The sequence below is a fragment of the Macaca thibetana genome, chromosome 14 (genome assembly GCF_024542745.1).
Source record: "Macaca thibetana thibetana isolate TM-01 chromosome 14, ASM2454274v1, whole genome shotgun sequence".
Taxonomy (NCBI): domain Eukaryota; kingdom Metazoa; phylum Chordata; class Mammalia; order Primates; family Cercopithecidae; genus Macaca; species Macaca thibetana.
In genome coordinates, this window is record NC_065591.1 from 48,740,844 (window position 1) to 48,768,550 (window position 27,707).

General features: G+C 36.0%; 1 protein-coding gene across 4 annotated transcripts in view; it reads left to right on the plus strand.

Annotated features, from left to right (window-relative positions):
- Positions 1-27,707, plus strand: part of SOX6 (SRY-box transcription factor 6) — a 784,476-nt gene that overhangs the window by 21,703 nt on the left and 735,066 nt on the right. For all 4 annotated transcript variants that reach the window (XM_050759333.1, XM_050759335.1, XM_050759331.1 and 1 more), the window contains exon 3: positions 1,063-1,234. The gene's annotated coding sequence lies outside the window, so the exon portion shown is untranslated. The remainder of the gene's footprint in view (positions 1-1,062; positions 1,235-27,707) is intronic.

The following is a 27,707-nucleotide window of genomic DNA, read 5'->3' on the forward strand; positions in this document are numbered from 1 at the left end:
TGCAGGCATGAGTCACTATGCCTGGCCTCTGATGCTTATTTAAAAAAACATTATAGTACTATTCTTTGGAGACTAGAACTTCGGAATTTCTTACTACCTATCATTTGATACAGGGAAAAGCAGTTGATTTTTTTTTTCTTTTTTGCTAATGTTTGTTCCCTCAACTGAGAGTAGTTGGAAAAAAGTAAAACTTCAAAACCATTAAACTATTGTTTTTATCTGTTTTTTACTTCCTTGCTAAGTAGTGTTTTAATAATAATAAACATCTTTAGCTGTTACAATGTTTTTGAATATATAGTACTTTTTGCTTTGAGTAGAGAGGAAGTTAATGTTTATTATCTGTTCCTACAATGTTTCTGTTCCTCTTTTATTCCCCACTCCTCTTTTTTTCTTTCTAATTCTCATTGAAAGTTTAAGTTTTCATTAAGGACCTTGCTTCCTGTGGGCTATCCACAACACATTAATCATAAACTATTTCTTTGGGGAAAATAAAACACCAAAAACTAACTTAACTATAAAAATCTTATTTATTATAGCAAGACAGTGCTATTCTACAGAAATATAATCTGAGTCACAAATGTGAATCACGTATGTAATTTAAAAATTTCTAGTAGTCATACTAAAAAAAGTGAAAAGCAACAGGTGGAATTCATGTTTCTAATGTATTAGAACCCAATATATCAAAAATAGTATTATTTCAGTATGTAATTGTAAAAATTACTAATGAGAGATATTTTAGATTATATTCTTCAAAAATCTGGTGTGTACTTTATACTACAGCCCTTCTCAATTAAGGCTAGTCATATTTCTAGCACCCAAGAGCCCCGTGTGGCTATTGGCTATCCTGTTGGACAATGCAGGTTTAGGCTTTCCATAACAGAATGGGAGCAGGTCCCATGCTGTACAAGGTAAACATGATTTTCTCATGCTTTTAGTAACATTCCACTGTAATATGCTCTAACAGTGGGTTATTAATCTATGTTTGACACAGGATTTTTTAGTTTCTACAGTAGGAAAGGGCTCCAAAGTACTGAAATTTATTTTTTGAAACTTTTCCAACAGGACTATTTTGCCAGATTCTAAAAGACAACTTTTAAATCAGAGCCCTGAAATCTACAGAAGTCCAGTATATACTGAGGTAATTTACTTATTCTAATGAGCAGCAGCAAGAGACACATCTGGTAGACGTAAAAGACCTAATGAAAATTAAAAGACACAACATTTGGAACAACTGGTAGGTAAATAACAAAGGTATTTGTAATAACCTCTTTCTTATGAGGGAAATTTTTCTGAGGGAAAAACAATGAACATGACATTGTATGAAAAGAACTTTGAAAGTTTAGTAATTTTAGGGAAGTTGGAAATCAAACAAAAGTTCCATGGAAGCAGATGTTTTTTTTTTCCATACAACAATGCTGTACATAATTTCTTGTTCACTAGGATAGTCTACATAAACCTATTTGAACTATAAGATAGCTCAACTAATTATCATTTGTAGTAATAAATAGTGTTGCAATGCTAAAAGTAAAATAATTTGTATTTTATTATTTCTAATACTTTTGAAAAATTATGTAGAATTTTTTGGAAGATGAGGAAGGAGTTAAATGGAGACATAGATGTTTTTAACAATTAAGTGATTCATGATGGAGGTTATTTTTTCTAGTTTTTTATTATGCAAATTAAAAAACATATTCACACATGGGTAGAATCGTGAGTATGAACACCATGTGCTTAGTGGGGAAGTAAAACGTTTTTGGCAAAGAAAAGTTGGATCACAGTTTTCTCCATTGGTCATCACATGACAGGAGCAACTTGAGATGATTTAGTAGCTACTTGATTTGAGTTCTGCAGGAGTGGAAGGAGCTGGGGAAGTGTAGTTGTGACAATGTAGACTGCATTGCTTCATGGATTGAGTAAATTGGTACATGGTTTAGTGTTTTGCAGACCAGTGACTGAATTCTGGAAGTAGGCAGTGTAGGATTCCTGGGTTTGGCTGTTCCTTCTTTTATCTTTTATCTATTAACTCTAGATACTTTGCTTGGTTTCTTGTTTAGTTTCAACATTGTGCAAATTTTATACTTGTATGAATTTTAGAGTTACTAGCTATTAAGAAAACTTAAATTTTTAGGAACAATGTATGATTTCTCCTTTTTAAAATTTATTATTATTTATTTATTTTTCCACAGCAGCAAATGTATGATTTCTCTAAGCAGGCATATTCTGAATGTATTATCCATATGAAGTAAAATGTTGTTTATATTGTGAAGTAAATGATTTATATAATGTAAAATAGAGGACTATTTTGTCTATATTCTCAAATTTTTCTTTTAAAAACAATTTAGTAAAAGATTTTGGTAATCTAATGCATTGTATACTACCATTATAATTGTACTTTTTTCTAGTTTTATATTAGCTTGTAAATGCTTGTTAAATTTTTTTTCTGATATTTTTGGCCGCCTCATACTTGCAGAAAATTTCTTAGGTATAGTTTGGATGCGCCTATTAGCATAAGGCCATGTGCTGTCTAAGAAAAAATCTGATTCAGAAATCAGAAAGTCTGGGGTCACTGTGGCTCTGTCAGTTAATTCTGTGTCACCTTGGGCTAATCACTTGTCTTTCTGGATTTCAGTTTTTTATTTGTAAAACAAGAGAGTTGGCTAGATGATTTCTAAGATCCTTTAAGGTGGCAGCATAATATAGTGGAGAGAATATTTGTTTGGAATCAGTCACACCTGGCTTTCATTCATTCACAAGTATTTATTGAGAGCTATTATTTATTGTGCCAGGCATGGGAAATATAACAATTAACAGTATAAATAATTGAACTAATTAGTCTCTGCCTTTATGGAGCTTATATTCTAGTTTGGTAGACAACAAAAAGACAACTACATAAAACGATTATAAAATACAATAAGTGCCATAAGGAAAAAAAGAGACTCTGACAGTATGATGTGGGTCTGCCTCAAAAGGTAGTGATTCAGGGTAAGATGGAGCTAGCTAGGTAATTAATGGGGAAATGGTTTAGGTAAAGGGAACAGCGTGTGAAATGGCCTTGAGGCTGAAAAGAGCTTAGTGTGTTCTAGTAACTAAGAACATGAATAGACAATTCTCAAGAAGATATACAAATGACCAACAAACATATGAAAAAATGCTAATGATCAAGGAAATGCAAGTCAAAACCACAATGTGTTACTCCTGCAAGAATGGCCATAATTAAAAAAAAAAATAGATGTTGGCTTGGATGTGGTGAACAGGGGACACTTCTACACTGCTGGTGGGAAGGTAAAACTAGTACAGCCACTATGGAAAATGGTGTGGAGATTCCTTAAAGAAGTGAAAGGAGAACTACCATTTATTCGATCTAGCAATCCCACTACTGGGTATCTACCCAGAGGGAAAGAAGCCATCATATGAAAAACATACTTGCACTTGCATGTTTACAGTGGCACAGTTCACAATTGCAAAATCATGGAACCAACCCAAATGCCCATCACTCAATGAGTGGATAAATAAACTGTGGGGGGTGTGTGTGTGTGTGTGTATGTGTGTGTGTGTGTGTGTGTGTGTGTGTATGGAATACTACTCAGCCATAAAAAGGAATGAATTAACAGCATTTGCAGTGACCTGGATGAGACTGGAGACTATTACTCTCAGTGAAGTAACTCAGGAATGGAAAACCAAACATCATATGTTCTCACTGATATGTGGGAGCTAAATTATGAAGATACAAAGGGATAAGAATGATACAATCGACTTTGGGGATTTGGAGGGATGCGTGAAAGGGGGATGAGGGATAAAAGACTACACATATGGTGCAGTGTATACTGCTTAGGTGATGGGTGCACCAAAATCTCACGAATCACCACTAAAGAACTTACCCATGTAACTAAATACTACCTGTACCCCAATAACTTATGGAAAAAAAGAAACAGATAACATTTTGAGGTAAAAAAAAAAGACAATCAGTATTTACTAGAGTATAGTGAAAAGAGGGGAGACTGGCATAAGGTGGGGTTGGAAAGATAGGCAGAGCTTTTAGATCATGAAATGAAGTTTGGATTTAATCTTAAGTGCCATTTTAAGATTTTATCTTAAAAGTAAGCCATTGTAGGGTTTTCTTTTTGAAACAGTGTCTCGTTCTGTCGTCCAGGCTGAAGTACAGTAGCGCGATCGTGGCTAACTGGAGCTTCCATCTCCGAGACTCAAGTGATCCTCCTGTCTCAACCCCCCAGTAGCTGGGACTACAGGCCCACCATGCCTGGCTAACATTTTTTTCTTTTCTTGTACAGATGGGGTTTCATCATGTTGCCTAGGCTAGTCTTGAACTCTTGGACTCAAGTGATCCACCTGCCTTGGCCTCTCAAAGTGCTGGGATTACAGATATGAACCACTGTGCCTGGCCTGCTGTAAGGCTTTTAGCGGGAGAGTGACTGATTTGATGTCTTAAGACATTTACTCTTATTACAGTATGGAGAATGGATTGGAGGAGGTCAAGAGTAGAAGTGAAGCTGTTACATAGTTCAGGTGAGAAATAATGAGAAGCTGTTGCATAGTTCAGGTGAGAAATAATAATGCATAGTTCAGCTGTTGCATAGTTCAGGTGAGAACTGGGTTAAGGTGGTAGAGGTGGAACTGAAGAGATATGGAGCAATTCAAGATATATCTTAGAATGAGAAACAACAGGACTTGCTGATGGATTAGAATTGGGGATAATGCAAAGGAAAATAAAAAGACGGCTTTTAGGTTTCTGGTTTGAACAACTTATGGACAAATTTTCTGTTTACCCAAATGGGAGGAGACAGACAGATTCAGGTGGGTAGGCATCATGATTTATTTGTTAATTGTTTTCTTTGGACACAGTAAATTTATAATGTTTTTGAGATATATATGTGGAAATACCAAGAAATACAGTAGATAGACAGTCAAACCTGAAACTCACAGAAGTCATGGCTAAGTATAGATATATCTGACAGTTATCAATATAGGGATGGTATTCAAATCCATGGGAATGGATAAGATCATCCAGGAAAAGAGATATATTTCAGAGGGCTCTGACCTGAGTCCAAGGAACCCTATAACTTAAAAGTCAGGTAAAAGAGGTAGATTCAACACTGGAGGCTAAGAGGTAGTAACTCTTAATAAGGATGAAATAAACCAGGAGATACAGTATTTGGAGGGCAAGAGAGGTCAGGGTTTCAAGAAGGAGGAAGTTGATGATTTTGTTGAATGCTGATGAGAAATGAAGATAAGCACAGAGAAATGGCTATTGGACTTGGCAATGTTTGATTTGAGTTCTGGCTTGTCCACTTATTAGTTGTATGACCTTGAACACTTCATTTCACATCATTGAGTCTTACTTTTCTCACCTTCTCAAAAGGTACTTCTCACATGGAGTTATTCTAAGGATTGATCAACTAACACATATTTACTTGAATACTACCTGAAAAATATGGGACGCAGAGTTGATATTAATTATTTTCTTCTCTAGTTTTATGATACTTTTAGAAACTTTGAATAGGGTACACCTATCCCTCCCTTCAAGATGTTAATTTGCTTTGGAAAATTCTGCTCTTTAGTGAAAAGCTATAAAAAGAAAATATTTTCATTAATTTTAATAGGAAAAATTATAATGCATTTTATACCAACCCAAGATACCCTCTCTTTTCACAGAAAAATATGGCATTTGATGAATAATGAAAGCAAGCTTAAATAAGTAATAAATAGCATTTGAAAGTAAATAAATATAGATTATACATAAATTATAAAGTAATAAAGTTTTATCATATTTGCTGAATGAATTAAAGAATTGATAATGGATGGCTGGTAGAGGAGGAGTGTGAGATGTTCATTCTTTGGAAGGTGCATTCTTCTTTCTGCACCATTTTCTGCATCAATTTTTTTTTAGACTTTTAGGAGCTCATGATTATCTTGGCTAAATGAACTTAACTTGAAGTTATAGCACAGAAAGTTACTGTGTTAGGCCATTTTTGCATTGCTTTAAAGAAATACCTGAGACTGGGAAATTTATAAAGAAAAGAGGTTTAATTGGCTTACAGTTCTGCAGGTTGTACAGAAAGCACGGCAGTGGCATCTGCTTAGCTTCTGGGGAGGCCTCAGGGAGCTTTTTCTCATGGTGGAAGGCAGAGGGGGAACAGGCTTCTCACATGGTGAGAAGGGAGCAAGAGAAGGGGGCAGGTGCCACACACTTCTTTTTTTTGAGACAGAGTCTTGCTCTGTTGCCCAGGTTGGAGTGCAGTCGCATGGTCTCAACTTACTGCAACCTCCACCTCTTGGGTTCAAGTGATTCTCGTGCCTCAGCCTCCCAAGTAGCTGGGACTACCAGTGCTTGTGGCCATGCCCAGCTAATTTTTGTCTTTTTAGTGGAGACTGGGTTTTGCTATGTTGGCCAGGCTGGTCTTGAACTCCTGACCTTAAGTGATTTACCCTTCTCAGCCTCCCAAAGTGCCTGGCCAGGTGCCACACACTTTTAAAAAAACAATTCTCATGAGAACTCACTATCACAAGGACAGCAATAAGACATTCATGAGAGATCCGCCCCCATGACCCAATCACCTCCCACCAGGCCCCTCTGTCAACGCTGGGATTTACATTTCAGCATGAGATTTGGACGGGGATAAATATCCAACTGTATCAGCTACTTTTAGAGTTGTACAAGATGCCACTTCTTCATTCTATATTGGCAATGCAAAACATTTTGGGTCATTTAAACATGGTACACAATGCATATTTTTCCAGATGATATTCTCTGACTAGAAGTTGTGTTGAGTAAATTAGTAAGTGTTTTGCCAGAAAGTAATGTCAAAACATCACATCTTATAGTATATTTGTTTAGTGAATTTTTTTTGTGTGAAAAAGTTATTATTCTGGGGAGAAAAATATGTTACTGAAAAGTAATAAAATTTGTCTAGAGCCATTTTAAACTAATAAGTTGCTATCCGGTGTAAGTCTTTATTTACCAATCATCTACCCCACGCATGGCTATGTTAGGCTCTATGAGGATAAAGAAAAAGTTTATAATTTAATGAGTAGCTTTCAGCAGGCAGAGTTTTTAGGTAATTCTTAATTATAAAGGGAATTAGCAAGAAGGTAAAAGCCATTTATTAGTGAGATCTCTCTCTAATAATGCAAAATACTTCCTTAATTGAACAAAATTTGAAAGCATGAGATACATTGTCTGGAAATGAGAGAATCTTTTCTCTCTACATTTTTGTTTTTACAAAAAATGTAGGTATATTTTTAAACTATGTGTTTTAATTTTTTAATATTTACTTTTACTTGGCACCTATACCCTCAAACTATCAAACTACCTTGTGGGGAATCATAAAGCCACTTTGGCAGATGCATAGGAATGTGGATGCATCAGAGGACCACTGTCTAGGCAGGTCAAATCTTTATTTCATATTGAGCTTATACATCTAAGGCACATGTATTTCTTGGCAAAAATCTGAATTTTCTGCTGAAAGACTTGACATAAACAAACATAAATTCAATGAATTTCAAGGTTTCATTAGGTCTCTATGCCTTAAATATCCATGTATAACTTCTATTGGCATAGTACTTTCAAAGGAAATATATTTGGTAAATTACTTGTTTCCCCTTTCCAAACTATAAAGTTGTTATATGGTAGTTTTAATAAACTACTGTGTGACTGTTATTACTGTTTGCTGTTGGACATACCTTGGTCTCAGAGCAGTAACATGTGCAAATTGAAAATCAACCCAAAGACTTTCTTATCTGAATATTATAGACAGAGACTTGATTCTATTTCTCTCTGATTATTTTCTTTTTGTTTTGGTATTAGATTCAGTTCCCAGTTTAGTCACCCATCTGATGAAGGGGGTTTGTAGGCATCCCTAAATCTGAAAAAGTGGATTAAGATGAACTCAGGGGCATTCTTTACTTTGCTGAAAGTAATTCTGTGTGGCTTACTTCAATTTATTTACTTTTTTCTCCAGAATTACTGTAAAGGTTTTCTATTTCACTCATTACAGCACAGTGTTTTTCACATTTGAATAGACTGCATCAACATGAATTCTTTATAAGGACCTTAAAAACAAACTTTGCCAAGTCCCAGAATACAGAAGCGAATTCACATCCCAGTACTCAGCTGCCTCATGAATAAAGGAGAGCTTGTGCCTGACACTTTGAAGCTGTAGCTGTTAAACCATACAGAATATTTACCTCAATAAATCATTATAAGAAACTAAGGTACAATTATACCCACAGAGAAAAAGAATTCAAAACACTGATTTATGTGTTTCAGTGCCTATTCCCTTTCCCTACCATGTTTTGAATTTTATGTTTGTTTGTCATCTTTGGCTGTTCCTATGTATCTTTAAACTAATGGGTTCTGCTTTTTTTTTTTTTTTTTTTTTAACATTCCTCATTAAGTTTGTTATTTTTCTTTGACACACAGACATGATTTGCATAGTGTACTAAGTTTTACATTTAAAACTAACTATATCTCATTTCTTAAGGCTGAAAGAGAAAATGGAAAAAGTGACTAATTTATTTTAAATAAAACACTGCTTCTTTGCTTAATTTGTGAGCATTCGAACTGAAATTCCATATTAAGGATTTTAATTGGCATTTAATTTGGAGTACTACTGGGAAAGAGTAAATAACTGGCTTATAACTAGGAAATAGACCACTGCCTTTAAGATCCACTCATTATTGAATGATCTCGCGTATTTAAAGTGATAACAGTATTATGGAAAGGCACGTGTACTCACCAGTGTGCTTTTTTTCATTCTAAAAATAAGAACAAAATCGAAAGATGAAAATAAACCAGTAACATAGAGAAAGAAATGACAGTGAACATGACAAAGAGTCAATGTGCAGATGGGATAATTTTTGCCTAGAATAATTTATTAGGGCCAGCCAGATATAGCAGAAAAAAATGGTTTTCTAATGGTATGCTATTAAAATAATAAAGTATATTAAAATGGCTAATTTATCACTTTAATGAAAATGTACAATATCTCAAATCCAAAAATCCAAACTCAAACTCCTTTCCCCCTCCAGACCCAACTCTGGAACTCTGGAGTGAACTTCCTCCTACCCTCTATATCTTAGCTTCCTCCACCCAACCCCTCTCTGCTTCTTGTTCTGCATGTTTGTTTTCCACTGCCCTTTTCTAAACATGACCCTTACTAGAAAATACCTCACACCTCACACACACACACACACACACACACATACACACACACTATATATATGTATATGTGTATATATATATATTTATTTATTTTTAGTGATAGTTTCTCACTCTTTCACCCTCATAGCTCACTACAGCCTTGACCTCCCAGCATTAAGTGATCCTCTAGCCTCAGCCTCCTGAGTAGCTGGGACCACAGGAATGTGTTACTATATCCAGCTAACTAAAAAAACTTTTTTTTTTTGGGTAGAAACGGGGTATCCTTTGTTGTCCAGGCTGGTCTCAAACTGGGGGCCTCAAGTGATCCTCCAGCCTCGGCCTCCCAAAGTGCTGGGATTACAGGTGTGAGCTACTTCACCATTCTCCTTTCATAATATCTTATAGCATAAACGGACACAATAATGAGCCTTGCTAGTCTTACTGATTTAAACATTGGTCAAGATCAGATTTGCACAATCAAATTACAAATTCTCCATTCTGTAAATTTCCCCCTTTCAATTGGAGAATTGAATCCACTTACAGCTAGTGTAATTACTGATTAGGAGGAACTTACTTCTGCCATTTTGCTATTTGTTTTCTATGTGTCATTTCTTTGTTCACATTTCTCCATTACTACCTTCTTTTGTGTTAATTAGATATGTTCTATTGTACTATTTTTATTCCTTTCTCATTTCTTTTACTAAAATATATTTTGCTTATTTTCTTTGTTTTTTTGTTTTTTTTGAGACGGAGTCTCGCTCTGTCGCCCAGGCTGGAGTGCAGTGGCCGGATCTCAGCTCACTGCAAGCTCCGCCTCCTGGGTTCACGCCATTTTCCTGCCTCAGCCTCCTGAGTAGCTGGGACTACAGGCGCCCGCCACCTCGCCCGGCTAGTTTTTTGTATTTTTTTTAGTAGAGACGGGGTTTCACCGTGTTAGCCAGGATGGTCTCGATCTCCTGACCTCGTGATCCGCCCGTCTCAGCCTCCCAAAGTGCTGGGATTACAGGCTTGAGCCACCGCGCCCGGCCTATTTTGCTTATTTTCTTAATTATTTTCCTGAAGATTACAATTAACATCTTAGTATGTAACACTTTAGTTTGAATTACTACCAACTTAATTTCAATAGAATACAAAACTTTGCTTCTGTATAGCTCCATTCTTGCCTCTGAATGTTGTGATTGTCACAGATTACATCTTTATACATTGTATGCCCATCAACATATTTATTTATTTTTTCCTAGAGGTGGGGTTTTACTCCATTGCCCAGATTGGAGTGTAGTGGCACTATCATAGCTCACTGTAACCTTGAACTCCTGGGTTCAAGCCATCCTCCTGCCTCAGCCTCCCAAGTAGCTAAGACTACAGGTGCATGCCACTATGCCTAGCTAATTTTTACATTTGTTTTGTAGAGATGAGGTCTTGCTATATTGCCCAGGCTGGTCTTGAATTCCTGGCATTAAGTGATCCTCCTGCCTCGACCTTACAAAGTTTTGGGATTACAGGTGTGAACTACCACACCCGGTCTAAATGCCTAATTCTTTTTTTTTTTTTTTTTTTTTTTTTTTTTTTTTTTTTTTTGAGACAGAGTCTTGCTCTGTTGCCCAGGCGGGAGTACAATGGCATGATTTTGGCTCATTGCAACCTCCACCTCCCAGGTTCAAGCGATTCTCCTGCCTCAGCCTCCCGAGTAGCTGGGATTACAGGTGCCCACTACCAAGCCTGGCTAATTTTTGTATCTTTAGTAGAGACGGGATTTCACCATGTTGGCCAGACTGGTCTCAAACTCCTGACCTCAGGTGATCTGCATGCCTCGGCTTCCCAAAGTGTTGGGATTACAGGCATGAGCCACCACGCCTGGCCTGATACCTAGTTTCTTTTAGTTTGCTTCATGACAAATAGATAGTTTTTCCTGTTAAATAATGTTTTAAAAAGTTGTCAGGAGTGTATTTGAATATTCTCACTGGAAAATTATTTAAATTTTCTTTCCCTTTCAAAAAAATTCCCTATAATTTGGTACCCTAGTTTATCCAGAAGGTAACCTAGTTTATTCAGAAGGTATCCAGAAGGCTGATTACTGAACTATGCTTTATAAAGCCCACTTATAAATTGAGTAGAATTCAGTTTAGATTAATTAATTTATACAACTGAATTTGGACATTCTATAGGTAAATATAATGCTCTACCCCTTCTTAACTTGTTACCTGTGTAATTAGGGAACTTCACTAAGCCTTATTCATTCCACATGTATTTGTTGAATATCTGGCATGTGCTAAGTCCTATGCTAAGAACCTGTTTTCTGACATCAATGTGAGCATAACAATACCTATTTTGCAGGATTATTGTGGTGGTGTATATAAAATGTTTACCAAAGTCCCTGATGCAAAGATGTTCAATAAATGGTTACATACTTTAAAAAAATTTTTTTAAAATAAAAGGCTGCTATTGTTTGCCTAGCTTGTTGTCACTCGGTTATCCATTTGGTCTTTTGCATTTTTTGCATTGTAATTAACAGTAGAAATATAAGTGGGAGAATAGGGAATTTGTCTTATTTGTTACAATACTTTACACACAGTAGGTTCCATGTATTTCCAGAAGGGAAACTCATTGTAATTCTTGAAACAAAGTGAATTATTTTCAAGGAATGAAATGGAGATCATTTTAGCTGAATTGATTACAATATCTGGATTTAGGCTTTCTGGCAATCCAGAATAAATGAAAATCATAATATTTAATAAAAAGGAAGCATATGTGTTTCTTAAATTTTACAAACTTTTGTCTGTCATTCAACTCTAAAAGGAAGTTATTGCATTGTTCTTTATGTAACTAATTCTGAGTTTGATTGACAGTGCCTTTAGCAGCAGATTAGATTTGTTGATTTGACAAAGGAGCTGTTCAAAAGTGAAAGGTTAGATGGAAGTTGTGTTATTGGTAAGATAGGACATTTCACTGAGCTTTATTAATTCATTCTGCAAGTATTTGTTGAGTACCTGGGAGTGAGAGAAAAATAGAAAAGTGTAGGTGTATGAATACTATTTGCAAGGTATATTACACAGTGGTACTACTGAGAGAAATACAAATTCTTCTGTGTTGTGACTCACAAGTGATGCTCCATCGGTAAAATTTTAAAACATAAGCTATCAGGTTTAAGCACATTGTAAAAAATGATGAAATAACAGACACAAAAGCACAAATAAATGTTTATAATTGGTTTGTTTTTGATGAGAGAGAGGAGTAAAAGCCAGGTATATTGTTGTTTTACAGCATTCAGGACAGTGTCATCCCCCTTTACTTTCTATTTCTAATTTATGTTATTATGAAATACTTTGACAAACTGAAAAGCAAAAACTGTCTTTGTAATTTAAAGAAGCCTTTGTATTTAAAAAAATTTTTTGGACTAGAACTTGGTACAGAGGTCTCTATCTCGAATGTCTTTTTCATAACAAATATTCAAGAGCCATTTTTTAATTAGATGAAAATTTAAAAGAATGTTTCTGGCAATGGCAAGACATCATACATTCATAAAAATAATAAAATGTTTTCATTGCCAGGTGTTCTGATAATCTTACATGAACCAGTTTACAAGTGTAATTTGATCATTTAGCATCAGTGTATATGGAATAATTGGAGATACCCTCATAGACGTTAGTTCATATTTATAAATTATGTATTTTTTATTTCATGTATCACACTGATCAGTGTGATTTGATCATGTAGTAAACCATGCTATGCATATACTATGTAACTTATTAAAGTACAAACATATAAGATACATTTAAAATGCTGTAATAAATTCAAATTTCCTACCATTTGTCATTTGACAATAATTGTTTTATTCATTTATTTATTTGCTAAATGTTCAAGGCAAATGTATTCCTTAAAGATATGTGTGGGGAAGAATTTATATATATACATATGAAGGATTATATATATATATGAATAATTATATATATGTATATATATTTTAGGTAGTTTCTTCTTTGACATGGACCATTTCAGTTGGGATATAAAATACAATATTCAGGATTTTTCTTCCCTTGTTCATAAAATATTACAGTACAACACAGGCTTTCTGAAGGTGCCTGGGACATCAAACACCTTCAGAAGATTTGGGACTCAGGAAAGAAGGCTGGCCAGTGGGCTTGGAATGGGGAATTTTCCAAATTCTCCATGGCTAAAGGGAATGAGAGGATACTAATGGGAAAAAGTGACTGAATTTCAGAGCTAGCCAGTGTCCTTGGACTGCAAGAAGGTCTGGAAATGGAGGGTTCTGATGTTTGTAGGAGTGTTTTCCAGTGGTCTGACTCAGAAAACATATAGAGTAAATTTAACAATTTACATAGTCACCAAGTTTTCCCTAAGTAGCATTCTCATTACTTGCTGGTACCTGGATGCATGCTGTATTTCATAGAAAGGTTTAAGGAATTCAGAGAAACTACCTGTTGTAAAAAAGACCAGTAGAGGATTAAAAAAATATGTTCTGTAGTAAGTGATTGGAAATTACTTATTTCTATAGGTTGATATAAGATACCTGAATCTAATCTTTGGGTCCTGAGTAAAATGATCACAATCATTTTTGACAGTGTTTTCCCATTGTCCCAATACTTTTAAGCTATTCAGCTTTATATCCTCTCCTTTCAGCTACCTAAATTGTTGGTATTAAGAATCAGAAGTGTTTACTATTCTGTGCTAAATTAGTCCAAGTGATTTCCATCCAGAGATACAGAAATAAAAATTTGTTAACTCTATTTCCAAAATTGTACTTCTTTGTGAACTGCATTGATATTAGGGTGGTATCAGAATTCTATGGTATTGTGATACACATGCTTCTCTGAATATCTCAATCATAAAGAACAAGAGGAGTGCCAATTCTTCTTCTTCCCACATGTGTTATTTCATCTTCATTCTCTAAATGCAGAGTATACTATGGAAAATATCTATAAAGTTGCATATCTTTTTTTTTTTTTTGAGATGGAGTCTTTCTCTGTCGCCCAGATTGGAGTGCAGTGGCACAATCTTGGCTCACTGCAAGCTCTACCTTCTGGGTTCATGCCATTCTCCTGCCTCAGCCTCTCAAGTAGCTGGGACTACAGGTGCCCGCCACCATGCCTGGCTAATTTTTTGCATTTTTAGTGGAGATGGGGTTTCACTATGTTAGCCAGGATGGTCTCGATCTCCTGACCTTGTGATCCACCTGCCTCAGCCTTCGAAAGTGCTGGGATTACAGGTGTGAGTTGCATATCCTTTTAATAGCAGCACTCTGAGGGGTGGAATTAGGAGGTGAAGGAAAGAAATGAGAAATTTTTATTTTATACTTCATATTCTTCCATATTGGTTTTCTATTTAAACCATGAACATGTCAATTCTAAAAACTTGTCACTTCTTTTTTATCCATGATTAAATAGGTGTAATAGTAACAATAGTTACTGCTTATTAAGTACTTTTTCTCTACCAGTCCTTTAGCATAATTTTTATTTAATATTCACAAAAATCCTGTAAGATAAGAATAAAAGTTCCCATTTTACCTAGGAAACAGATTCAGAGTGTTGATAAAACGTATCTATGGGCATACTAATACTAAATGGCAGAGCAAAGAACTAAATCCAGGTCTCTCTGAGTCCATGCTTTTCATGTCTACACTACAAAGGCATTGTTCACCCTAATTCCTTTGGATGGCAAGAAATCTGTTTGTATGAATGGTAATGATTGTAGTCCTCCAAGAATCTTTTAATAATTAAGAAGACCAACTATTGACAATAAAGTAGTAAGTGTAACTAAGAGGCAAAAGAAAATTCCATGGACTGTTCTATCATGGGAAAAAGTCAGTTATTTGATTGTCAGGTATTTTTGAGTGTTGCATTGTATGTATTTTTTTAAACTAGGGCCTAGGGATTGATACCACATACCTTATGGACCTAGCAGGAAACAATTCAACTCAGAGGAAAGGATTTTAATGAAGAGGAACTACCTTCAAAGAGAGCAGGGTTAAGAAAACCAAAGGGAGCAGGATTAAGAAAACCAAGAAATGCTGGGGCACCCAGAGACCAGCAATAGCAGGAAGCCATTATCCTCCTCAGGACTGAAGGGATAAGAGGACTGAAATAGTGTTATTGGAGTCTAGACCCCTAGAAGAGGGCCTGGTGGGCAGGAGTCATAGTTGTTCAGGTATTCTAACAGTACTGGAACTGAGACCCTAAAGTAGAGTGGGAGTGGAGAAGAAATACTCTGACTTTCTTTTACTGGTCTCCTGCATGTGCTTCCCATTGTCCAAATCCAAACAGAAGCTGGACCAGGAGACCAGATGATGCAGTCCATAGGGTCAGCCTCCCAGGGCTCTAAGTGGAGAATGAGTCTGGGAATGGGGCAAAGCAGATGGAGAATAACCAGTCCTGATGAACATTTCAGCTCCTTTTCCTTCTCTCCAGTCCAGGTGTACTGGCTGTTATCAATGCTTTGTTCTTGTTTCCATCTGTCACAAATGCCTTTCCATGTGCTGTACCCTTTTCTTGGATACTTATTCCCTTTCCTCCCATTTTACCTATTAGTATTTGTATATGTTTCAGATTTTAATTCAAAATTTGCTTCCTTAGGGGAGCTTTTCCTGATTTCTCTGACCAGACCAAATCTTTTAAAAAGTAAGTTATTTTAGCCAAGAGTACCGTTTCTTTGTATCATGTATCATAGTAGTAATTTATACGTGCTATATTTCTGATTACTTACATTATTTGCATGTGTCTGATTATTAAACAAATGGCTTCCCACACTCTAGATCAAAAGCTCCATGAAGGAACTGAGCCTGTTTTTGCTCATCATTATAATTGTAGTGTCCACATGTTTTACACTCAGTGGGTACTTAATAAATATTTGTTGAAAGGACAAATGAAAATAAAAGATGAATAGCAGCCTCCAAAGGATTTGCATTCTGTATGACAAAGATAATATGTGCATGAATAAATAATACAAGAGCAATTATAGGACAGCAATTATAGCAGTTAAAGCAGGATCTAACAATTTCCAAGAATGTTCTGTGATGTAAGTATTTGTGTGTATCTTATTGTCAAGTCTCTTGCTTGCAGACACAAAATGTATCATACAACAATGTATCTAACACAGTATCTAGTATAGTGTAACTTGTACATAATGGGCATTCATTAAATATTTAATGCATATAGACAAATTATAAACTGTATATTAGACTTCAAAATGAATATAAGTAGGAATCATCAGAGCAGAATCACTTGTTTAAAAACACAGCCTCCACTCCAGAGATAGCAATTTCAGTAGAACTTGAATAGAGCAAGCCTGAAAATTTGCATTCTAAGTAAGCACCCCAAGTAATTCTGACACAAATGATGTCGAGAAATATGACCATAAGTTTCTTGGTGGCAGCATGATGTTCTGGTTAAACATAGGGTTGGGAGTCAGGGATTCTTGGGTTTGAATCTTTGTTCCCTGCTAATTAGCTATTATTTAAACCTCTAGCTGAGTTTTTTTGGCTATAAAGTGGGCTATAGTAATATCCAATTCCTAAGACTATTGTGGAGACAAAAAATAAATGAGAAAATATATGCCAAACATTTACTATAATGCCTGTTATATAAATCTTCAGTAAATGGCAGAATTAGTTTTTGATTGTCAGCATTTAACCCAGTGCATAGAACATACAGGCATACCTCATTTTCTTGTGCTTTGCAGATATTGCATCTTTTGCAAATTGAAGGTTTATGGCAACCCAGTATCCAGCAAGTCTGTCAGTGCCATTTTTCCAACAATATATTCTCACTTCATATCTGTGTCACATTTAGATAATTCTTGCAAAATTTCAACCTTTTTCATTATTATTATATCTGTTACAGTGATCTGTGGTCAGGGGATTTTTGATGTTACTATTGTAATTATTTTGGAGTGCTACCAACCTCTCCTGTAAATGACGGTGAACCTAATTGATAAGAGTTGTGTGTTCTAACTGCTCTACCGGCCAGCCATTTGCCTGTCTCTCTCCCTCTCCTCAGGCCTCTCTATTCCCTGAAACACAGCAATATTGAAATTAGTCCAATTAATAAACCTACAGTCGCCTCTCAATATTCAAGTGAAAGGAAGACTTGTCTCTCACTTTCAATCAAAAGCTATAAGTGATTAAACTTAGGGAAGAAGGCATGTTGAAAGCTGAGATAGGCTGAAAGCTAGGCCTCTTACACCAGTTAGCCAAGTTGTGAATGCAAAGGGAAAGTTCTTGAAGGAAATTCAAAGTGCTATGCCAATCTGAACACAAGAATGATAGGAAACCAAAACAGCCTTATTGCTGATAAAGAGAAAGTTTTAGTGGTCCAGATGGAAGATCAGATCAGCCACAACATTCCCTTAAGTCAAAGCCTAATCCAGAGCAAGATTCCAACTCTCCCAGTTCTAGGAAGGCAGAGAGAGGTGAAGAAACTGCAGAAGAAAAGTTTGAAGCTAGGAGAGGTTGGTTCATGAGGTTTAAGGAAACTAGCTGTCTCTACAACATAAAAGTGCAAGTGCTGATGAAAAAACTGCAGCAAGTTACCCAGAAGATCTAGCTAAGATCATTGATTAAGGTGACTACACTAACTACAGATTTTCACTGTAGATGAAATAGCCTTATATTGGAAGAAGATGCCATTGAGGACTTTGATAGCTAGAGAGAAGTTAATGCCTGGCTTCAACACTTTGAAGGACAGTCTGACTATCTTGTTAGTGGCTAATGTGGCTGGTGTCTTTAAGTTGAAGCCAATGCTCATTTACCTTTTTGGAAATCTTAGGGCCCTTAAAAATTATGCTAAATCTACTCTGCCTGTGCTCTATAAACGGAATGACAAAGCCTGGATGACAGCACATTAGTTTATAGCGTAGTTTACTGAATATTTATTTAAGCCCACTGTTGAGAACTACGGCTCAGAAAAAAATTCCTTTCAAGATAGTGCTCATTGACAATGCACCTGGTTATCCAAGAGCTCTGATGGAGATGTTCATGGAGATTAATGTTTTCATGCCTGCTAACACAACATACATTCTGTAGCCCATGGACCAAGGAGTAATTTCAACTTTCAAGTCAGTATTTCAGAAATACATTTCATAAAGCTATAGCTGCCATACATAGTGATCCTTTAATGGATGTGAGCAAAGTAAATAGAAAAAATATATATATATATTTTTTTTATGGAGGCTTACTCTCGCCCAGGCTGGAGTGCAGTGAAGCGATCTTGGTTCACTGCAACATCTGCTTCCTAGGTTCAAGCGGTTCTCCTGCCTCAGCCTCCTGAGTAGCTGGGACTACAGGCACATGCCACCATGCCTAATTAATTTTTGTATTTTTAGTAGAGATGGGGTTTCGCCATGCTGGCCAGGCTGGTCTGAAACTCCTGATCTCAGGTGATCCACCCACCTCAGCCTCCCCAAGTGCTGGGATTACAGGCATGAGTCACTGCACCTGGCCCAATAAAAAACCTTTTAGGAAGGACTCACCATTTTAGATGTCATTAAGAACATTTTGATTCATGGGAGGAGATCAAAATATCAACATTAACAGGAGCTTGAAAGAAGTTGATTCCAACCCTCATGGATGACTTTGAGGGGCTCAAGACTTCAATGGAGGAAGTAACTGCAGATGTGGAAGCAACAAGAGAAGTAGAATTAGAAGTAGAATCAGAAGTGGAGCCTGAAAATGTGACTGAATTGTTATGATCTCACAATACACCTTGAACCAGTGAGGAATTGCATTTTATGGATGAGCAAAGAAAGTGGTTTCTTAAGATTGAATCTACAGCTGATGAAGATGCTGTGAACACTGTTGAAATGACAACGAAGGATTTAGGATATTTCATAAACTTAGTAAAGCAGCAGCAGGGTTTGAAAGCATTGACTCCAACTTTGAAAGAAGTTCTTCTGGGGGTAAAATGCTATCAAATAGCATCACTTGCTACAAAGAAATCTTTCATGAAAGGAGAGTCAATCAATGTGGCAAACTTCACTGTTGTCTTATTTTAAGAAATTTCCACAGCCACCTCAGCCTTCAGCAAGTATCACCCTGATCAGTCAGCAGCCATCAACATCAAGGCAAGAACCTCTGCTAGCAAAAAGATTATGTCTCACTGAAGGCTCAGATAATTATTTGCATTTTCAGCAATAAAGTATTTTAAATTAAGGTACATATATTGTTTTTAAGACATAATGCTGTCACACTTAATAGACTACCATATAATACAAACAAAACTTTTATATGCATTCAGAAACAAAAAGCAAAAAAAAATTCATGTGACTCACTTTTTTTTGTGACATTCGCTTTATTGCAATGATCTGGAACTGAACTTGAAATATCTATGAAGGTATGCCTAAAATTGATGTTCAGTGAGTGTTTGATAAATGAATATAGTTATAAGATTTTGGTATTTATAGCTAGAAGATAATTTGAAATTATGTAATCCAGTCTTTATTTTACATATCAGGAAATTCAAGCTCAGAGAGGCTAGATGACACATTCAAGGTTATATATCTAACAACTTAATTAGCAGAAGAACTGAGACTGGAACTTAAGGGTGAAAAGGAAAATCCTGTCGTTACCATTTGTTGAACTGTTTGTGGTTAGAGTTACATTTAGATTTTAAATAGGTAGACTGAGATAAATTTCTGTTTATAATCAATAATGCCTTTCAAAATGTTCATTTCTTAAACATTAAAACAACAAATAGGAAACTATTAAGTAAAATAAAACTAAATGACTTTGTAGTTGTTGGATTCTGTTTGTTTGTTTATTTATTTATTTGTTGGGATGAAGTCTCACTCACTCTGTCACCCAGGCTAGAGTGCAGTGGCATGTTCTTGGCTCACTCACTGCAACCTCTGCTTCCCAGGTTCAAGCAATTCTCCTGCCTCAGCCTCTCAAGTAGCTGGCTAATTTTTGCTTTTTTTTTTTTTTTTTTTTTTTTTTTTTTTTTTTTTTTTTTATTGGTAGAGATGGGGTCTCACCATGTTGGCCAGGCTGGTCTCAAATTCCTGACCCCAAGCGATCTGCCTGCCTAGGTCTCCCAAAGAACGGAGTAGAGGCCTGAGCCACCATGCCTGGCCAGATTCTGTTTATTTCTAAATATCACAACAAAGACCGCAGTGTTTCCTGAATAGAATTAAGGTATCATATGTGTTCTTAGAAAGTAGAAACACAAACTCCTTGAAGGGGCTAAATTGGTTTCTTGCCATCAGGCAATAATGGTGGTCTGATATTTCCTGTGTTTCTGTGAATCTGTTACTTATCCCACAGGTAGATTAAAATGAAATTAAAATGCATAGTGTTTTATTTTGGGTTTGAAAATACTGTTTTTGGTTTTCATTTACTCCACTCATTTTTCTGTATTTTATTCTGCTACATTATGCTTACATTTTAGTTTCGATTAACTTCTCTATTAGGCTTCTTAGATTACTAGGTCTTAAGATTTAATGAAAAATTTTTCTTATTTTGTGTTGGATAAAATTTTATTTTTCATTTCTAGATTTGCTAAGTATAAAATGCAGAATTCACCTTTGTGCAATCTATCTAAGTACAGCAGTGTATGGGAGCTATGGAAATAATATCTATTGATGAAAGTCTTCTTTTTATTCCTGATGCAATCCTCAGAGATCTTTTTCCTTTGGTGAATTACATATAGAGAACTGAGTTCTTTCTGGGCAACTACAGTCATCCCTTGGTATCCGTGGGAGATTGATTCCAATACCTCCTGTGGATACCAAAATCCACATATGCTCAAGCCCCTTTTATAAAATGGTGTAGTATTTGCATATAACCTATGCACATCCTCCCATGAATTTAACATTGTCTCTAAATTACTTATAATGCGTAATACAATGTAAATGCTATGTATATAGTTGTTACACTGTTTGTTTAGGGAATAATGAGAAGGAAAAAAGTCTGTACTTGTTCAGTACAGATACAACCATTCTTTTTTTTTCCCAAATATTTTTGATCTTTTGTTGGTTGAGTGCACGGATGCAGAACCTCTGGATGTAGAGGACTGTGTGTTATTTTAGAGTGGTAGATGAACTTTGGTAGGTGCTGTATTTGGTATGTTTGTCCATCCATTTTCCCTACTACTTGCCAGTTACATAAGACAGCATGAGTAATAAGACTTCTGACATTTTAAATGCAGAAATATTACATAAATACTATTAGGTAAAGATTTAAAATTTTCTTGTAAATAGTACCTCTGTACTTTTCTGAGGTTAGGAATTACCCTTTATTTATTTATTTATTTATTTATTTATTTATTTATTTATTTTTATAGAGACAGGGTCTTACTCTGTTACCCAGGCTAGAGTGCAGAGGCACTGTCATAGCTCACTGTAGCCTCAAACTCCTGGGCTCAAGTGATCCTCCTGTCTTAGCCTCCTGAATAGCTGGGACTACAGGTATGCACTATCACACCCGGCTAATTTGATTTTGTAGTGGCACAGTCTCTCTGTGTTGCCTAGGCTTGTCCTGAATTCCTGGCCTCAAGTCATCCTTCTGTCATGGCCTCCCAAATTGTTGGGACTACAAATGTGAGCTACCATGCTTGGCTCTGGAAATACCTTACTTTTAAAGGATTGGCATGCATTTTATTTCTCCTACAGTACAAAAATCATGGCCTCAAATATTAAAACCTTGTTTCTTAAGTTTGACAATACTGATTAGAAAGAGACTGTTAGGGATAGATTAATGGTTTTCATAGGCAGGACTCATCTGCTGTGTTAGGTAGAAGTCATAAATATATTCGTGTTGAAAACAAGTTAGATACTTGGTTTGGGAAGAAATGAAGAGTAATGCTTAGCTAGGAGAATTAATTATTTCTCTAGCATAGAATGTTACATGAATTTATTTTTTAGGACCTCAAAAGTATCTTAAAATAAATATTGAAATTGATGCCATGAACTGAATCATACTTGAGTTGGAGGAAAAATGACAGGTATCTGTGAGTGAATTATTAGTGTTTTCCTCATTATAGGTAGATAATATTTCTGCTGTACTATCACAATATGGACTTTGAAAGTTTTTGACTCCTTAATGATGAGGAGGTTTACAAATACACTTATATTTGTTCATATGATTTAATATTGGGAACCATGACATTTACATCTAGGAGTATAATTTTAGAATAAAATTAACTTTTATTACGTTGAAAATTGTGACAAAGAACATATAGTTTACTCTGGTCGTAAGGAACTATTTAAATATAAAAAAAGATGGGATTACATAGATTACACGAAAAGTTAAAGCTTCTATACATTAAAAATTCCTAAAATTAAAAGATAAATTTCAAATTGGGATAAAATATTTACAACTGATATGATAGAGAATTAGGATCCTCATTTAAAAAATAATATTAATGGGCCGGGCGCGGTGGCTCAAGCCTGTAATCCCAGCACTTTGGGAGGCCGAGACGGGCGGATCACGAGGTCAGGAGATCGAGACCATCCTGGCTAACACGGTGAAACCCCGTCTCTACTAAAAAATACAAAAAAAAAACTAGCCGGGCGAGGTGGCGGGCGCCTGTAGTCCCAGCTACTTGGGAGGCTGAGGCAGGAGAATGGCGTAAACCCGGGAGGCAGAGCTTGCAGTGAGCCGAGATCGCGCCACTGCACTCCAGCCTGGGTGACAGAGCCAGACTCCGTCTCAAAAAAAAAAAAAAAAAAAAAAAAAAAAAAAAAAAAAAATAATAATAATAATAATAATATTAATGGAAAAACTGGATAGGAAACATCACTAGAAGAATCACACACACAAATATTATATATAGTAAACATGAAAATTAGTCAAATAATTACAATAAAATAAAAGGTAAATCAAATCACTATCAAAGATAAATAATACTGGAAATACTATTTGTTGAGTCTCAATTTTTTAGTGACAATAATGCTGTTCAGAGTATGGTAAGATGGAGATACTTCCAGAACTACTAATGGGACTGGGAATTGGCACAACATTTATGGAAAGCAGTTTATTCTTATTATTTACAATTTGACCTAGTTCAACCTCACTTCTAGGAATAGGGCTTAAAATAGCAACCAGAAATAACAAAAGATTTGTGTACAAGTATACCCATCACATCATTAATGGAAATGGAAAATGAAAAGTGGAAAATGCTCTAAATGCCCAATAGTAAGAGAATAATTATGAGAACGAATCATATGAAAGTGCCAGTATTTGACTGTTATTAACTTTTAAAACATCAATTTCATAATATTGTGGCTTATGATATGATGGAATTTTATGCAGATATAAAATAGTGTTAATAAACAGTCTCTAATAAAATGAAAAATGCTCACTATATCCTATGAAAGTAGGACACAAAACTTTATAAATAGAACAATACTGATTTTATAGAAGAAAAAGCAATGTGTGTGTATGTATATGTCTATATGTAAAGATATGAAAAATATATTATTCACCAAAACACCTTTTGAGGAGAACCCTTATTTATTTGGAGAAAATCCTTAATAAACTGCTTGGAGTGATTTTTCAGACTTCAGGTTGGATATTCAAGTTCAAAAGTTGGTAAACTGTCTTCTAAATAGAGAGTTTTTTGTTTAGTGTGTATGTAAGTTTGGATATGGGACCTAGAAAAGACCTCTACAGGGAGAGATAAATGAAAGCAAAGGCAGAAAGGAAGAGCTTCTTAGGAGGTTGGGGCAGGCTGCATTGAGGAGCGGTTTGGGAGAATAAAAATGTCTAAGGGGGATTCTAAATTTGTTAGCTGTGGAGAAAGCTCACTAAAAAATTCAATGGGCCGGGTGCAGTGGTTCACACCTGTAATCCCAGTACTTTGGAAGGCCGAGGCGAGTGGATCACCAGCATGGTGGTGCATTCCTATAGTCCCAGCTACTGGGGGCTGAGGCGGAAGAATCCCTTGAACTGGGAGACAGAGGTTGCAGTGAGTTGAGATCACGCCGCTGCACTTCAGCCTGGGCGACAGAGCAAGACTGTCTCAGAAAGTGCGCGCGCGCACACACACACACATACACACACAAATCAAAACTTCAGTGAAGTCTAACTGATTACTACTAAAGCTTTTTTCTTTTTCTTTTAAAGAGAGACAGACAATCTGAACAGGGAGGTAAGTGGAGAGGTATTTTCTAGGACTTCAGAGCCAGCTAATGAGGGAGTAGATGCATCTGGTTTACAAATACATAGAAAAACCAGAGAGATGTAATCTTTATCTTGAGTGATGGTGTTTTGCTTTGTTTTTCCCTTCCTTTTTTTTTTGAGTCAGGGTTTTACTCTTATTGCCTAGACTGGAATACAGTGGTGCGATCTTGGTTCACTGCAACCTCTATCTCCTGGGCTCAAGTGATTCTCCTGCCTCAGCCTCCCGAATAGCTGGGACTACAGGCACGTGCCACTGCATTTGGCTAATTTTTGTATTTTTTGTAGAGATGGGGTTTTGCCATGTTTCCCAGGCTGGTCTTGAACTCCCAAGCCCAAGTGATCCACCTGCCTCGGCCTCCCAAAGTGCTGGGATTACAGGCCTGAGTCACTACGCCCAGCCAGTTTTTTCCTGCTTTACACTTCTGTTTTATTCTTTAAATGTATTACTTTTGTAACCATGAAGTTAGATAAAAGTCTCAGAAGAAAAAAATCTTTCTCTTTGATGCTTTGATTTGGTTGCCTCTTTCCACTATAAGTGAATTCTCGTTAATGGAAACATCATTCTAATATTCCTTAATTTGATTGTCTTTGTAAATGGTTTAAAACAAACATGATAGTGTCCCCAGTTTCCTCCTTGCCTTCTACTTTTGCCGCTTTTTCTTTATTTTAGCTAGCTTCCTCTGGTGCCTTATGAACTTTAATTATCTAATACATTAAGTAACTTGCAGAAACAATTCTCAGACAATACTGTTCTGATGGTTATCAGGATTGTGCCAACTAACCCCAAGGAGGGGCATGAAAACAGGAATGATCCTCAATTCTGAGTTTCAGTTAAAGTAAAAAAGAAACGAAGGACAAAAAAAACTGCTGCCTAAGTCAAAACTGCAAGAACTCATAGTTTCCCCTGTCCTGTAGACATTCTGATCCTGCTTCCACTGGGGAGTTACCTAATCTTCAGATGCTTCCTAATGCACATTATCTGAATAAAGCCTTTGACCTCTATTTGAATCACTTATAGATTTTTTGACTTTGTAAAAGTAATTCCTTACTAAAGCCTAACAATAATCAAGGTGTTATTATATGTCATTTATGGTGGCAGGTACTTGACATATAACAACCAATTTAATACTCGCAGCCCACAAATTATTATTCCCACTTTACAAATGATGTAATAGAGTTTAAGTAACTTGTCCCAGGTAACCCAACTTGGAAATGGTCAGCAATGCCAATTCTTTGACACTCCAAAGACAGAATGTTTCCCTGCATCGCATGAAAAGCCAAGGAATTAGGTAATGTAATGAGATTTTTAAAAAAGTATAATTTTCAAAACGTGTAGTGGAGTACTATTTTGAAATGTTATAGAAAGTTTCCCTTTTTGACAATTCTGTTTTACCTTGCTTGTATCCCTTATACTATTAAAACTGGATTCGGAGACAGATTTTTTTTGCTTCAGCAAAGGGGAAACAGAAAAGAACTAAGCAAGTATAAAGAGTCAACATCTTGGCTTTGAATTCTAAAATTGGCTCTATAAAACTGATGAAAGAGATAATAGTCTGGAGAGAGAACAGAATTTTAAGCTTTATGGGCTAAGATCCCTGGTGATTCAGATCCTTTAGTTTATGTCATACGCCACAGAGAGAGGAATGATGTATCTCTTAGCACACTCAGAGAAGATAAAAACACTTCACGGATGGAAAAAACCATGGGACAAGGCCGGGTGCGGTGGCTCATGCCTTGGCTCAGGCCAAGGTGGGCAGATCACTTGAGGTCAGGAGTTTGAGAACAACCTGGCCAACATGGCAAAAACCCACCTATACTAAAAATATAAAAGTTGGCTGGGTGTGGTGGCGCACGTTTGTAATCCCAGCTACTCGGGAGGCTGAGGCATGAGAATTGCTTGAACCCAAGAGGCAGAGGTTGCAGTGAGCTGAGATTGCACTGCTGCACTTTAGCCTGGGTGACAGAGTGAGACTCTTTCAAACAAACAAACAAACAAACAAACAAACAAACAAAAAAACAGAAAAAACCAACAACCATGGGACATTTACAAAAATTGATGATAACATTGGTGACAAAATCTTAAATTTCAGAGATGCACAGTCTCTGATAAAACTCATTAAATGTAGAAATAAACAAATGATGACCTCTCTAAAATTTTAATGATTTAGAAAGTAAGCAATCTTCTTAATTGGAAAACAAAACAAATAAATATAAATTATCTAGAAAGTAATTAAAAGCATTCTATACCAAAACCTATTGAACTCAGTTAAGGCTATTTACATAGTAAACTTTTTAAATATTTAAATTTAGGTGGACATTTATTTATTTATTCAGTGAATGCCAAGCATGCTGCTAGGACTACTAAAATCAAGACATTAGTGTCTGGTTCTTTTGCTTTCAGCCAAGATGGACTAGTAGACATAGGGTCTACCTTCTTGCCTAAATATATGGAGGAAAAAATCAAATAAACAAAACAGTGGTTTTCAAGCCATTGGGCATCAGGCAATAATAGTGATCCTTGAAATTCTGGAAATAAATAAGATGAGCCCTACAGTTGCTCCAGCTTACAACCTTGAGAGGGTTTTCAGGCTATGGCACAAGGAAGAGGGACCCAGAGTTGAAGACATTACATTTGGAGTCCAGGGAGGTCAGTGTGGCTAGAGCTTCAGGTCGGAGTGTCAGGAAAGAGCTAATTTAAAGTACTTTAAAATTCTTTCTAGACAACTCCAGAGATCTGCAGAGGGTACCCCATGAGTCTTCAGTTGTGTAGTGATCCTTGCAGGTGTGTGAGGAAACTCTTCTCATCCGGGGAAAGAATAGCCATAAAGGATTAGAAGAAATAATAATCAATGACTAAACAGGTTTAGTTTCCATTTTTACCAGCTAGAGTAGAAAAATCTCATAATTAATAAGGGCATAAGGTAGAAAACTCATGAGGGGTTGGCCTCAGTAAGGAGGCAAAATTAGACTATATATTGCTAGACTAGATACTGTTCTAGTTCTGTGTAATAGAGCTTAAAAGCAAGACCCAAAAGGATCAAACTGTTTTCAAGTAACTTAACTTTTTCTTAGAACACAGTTCAAGCATATTCATAGGAATACAAAAACATCCAACACCCATCAAGGTAAAATTTACAATGTCTGGCATTTAATAACAATTTAACGGCAATCCAAAACAGCAGGAAAATACAACCTAATAGGAAGAAAACAATCAATCAGTTGAAACTTACCCAAAAATAACATTAAAAAGTATTAATAGTTATTATGATGGTATTGTATATGTTCATAAAGCTAGAGGAAAGACTATACAAAGAAATGGAAGATATAAAAAAATATACAAATCAAACCATTAGAGGTGAAAACTACAATGAGATTTCAAAAAGTCCACTGGATGGGATGAACAGTATATTAGGTATTACAGAA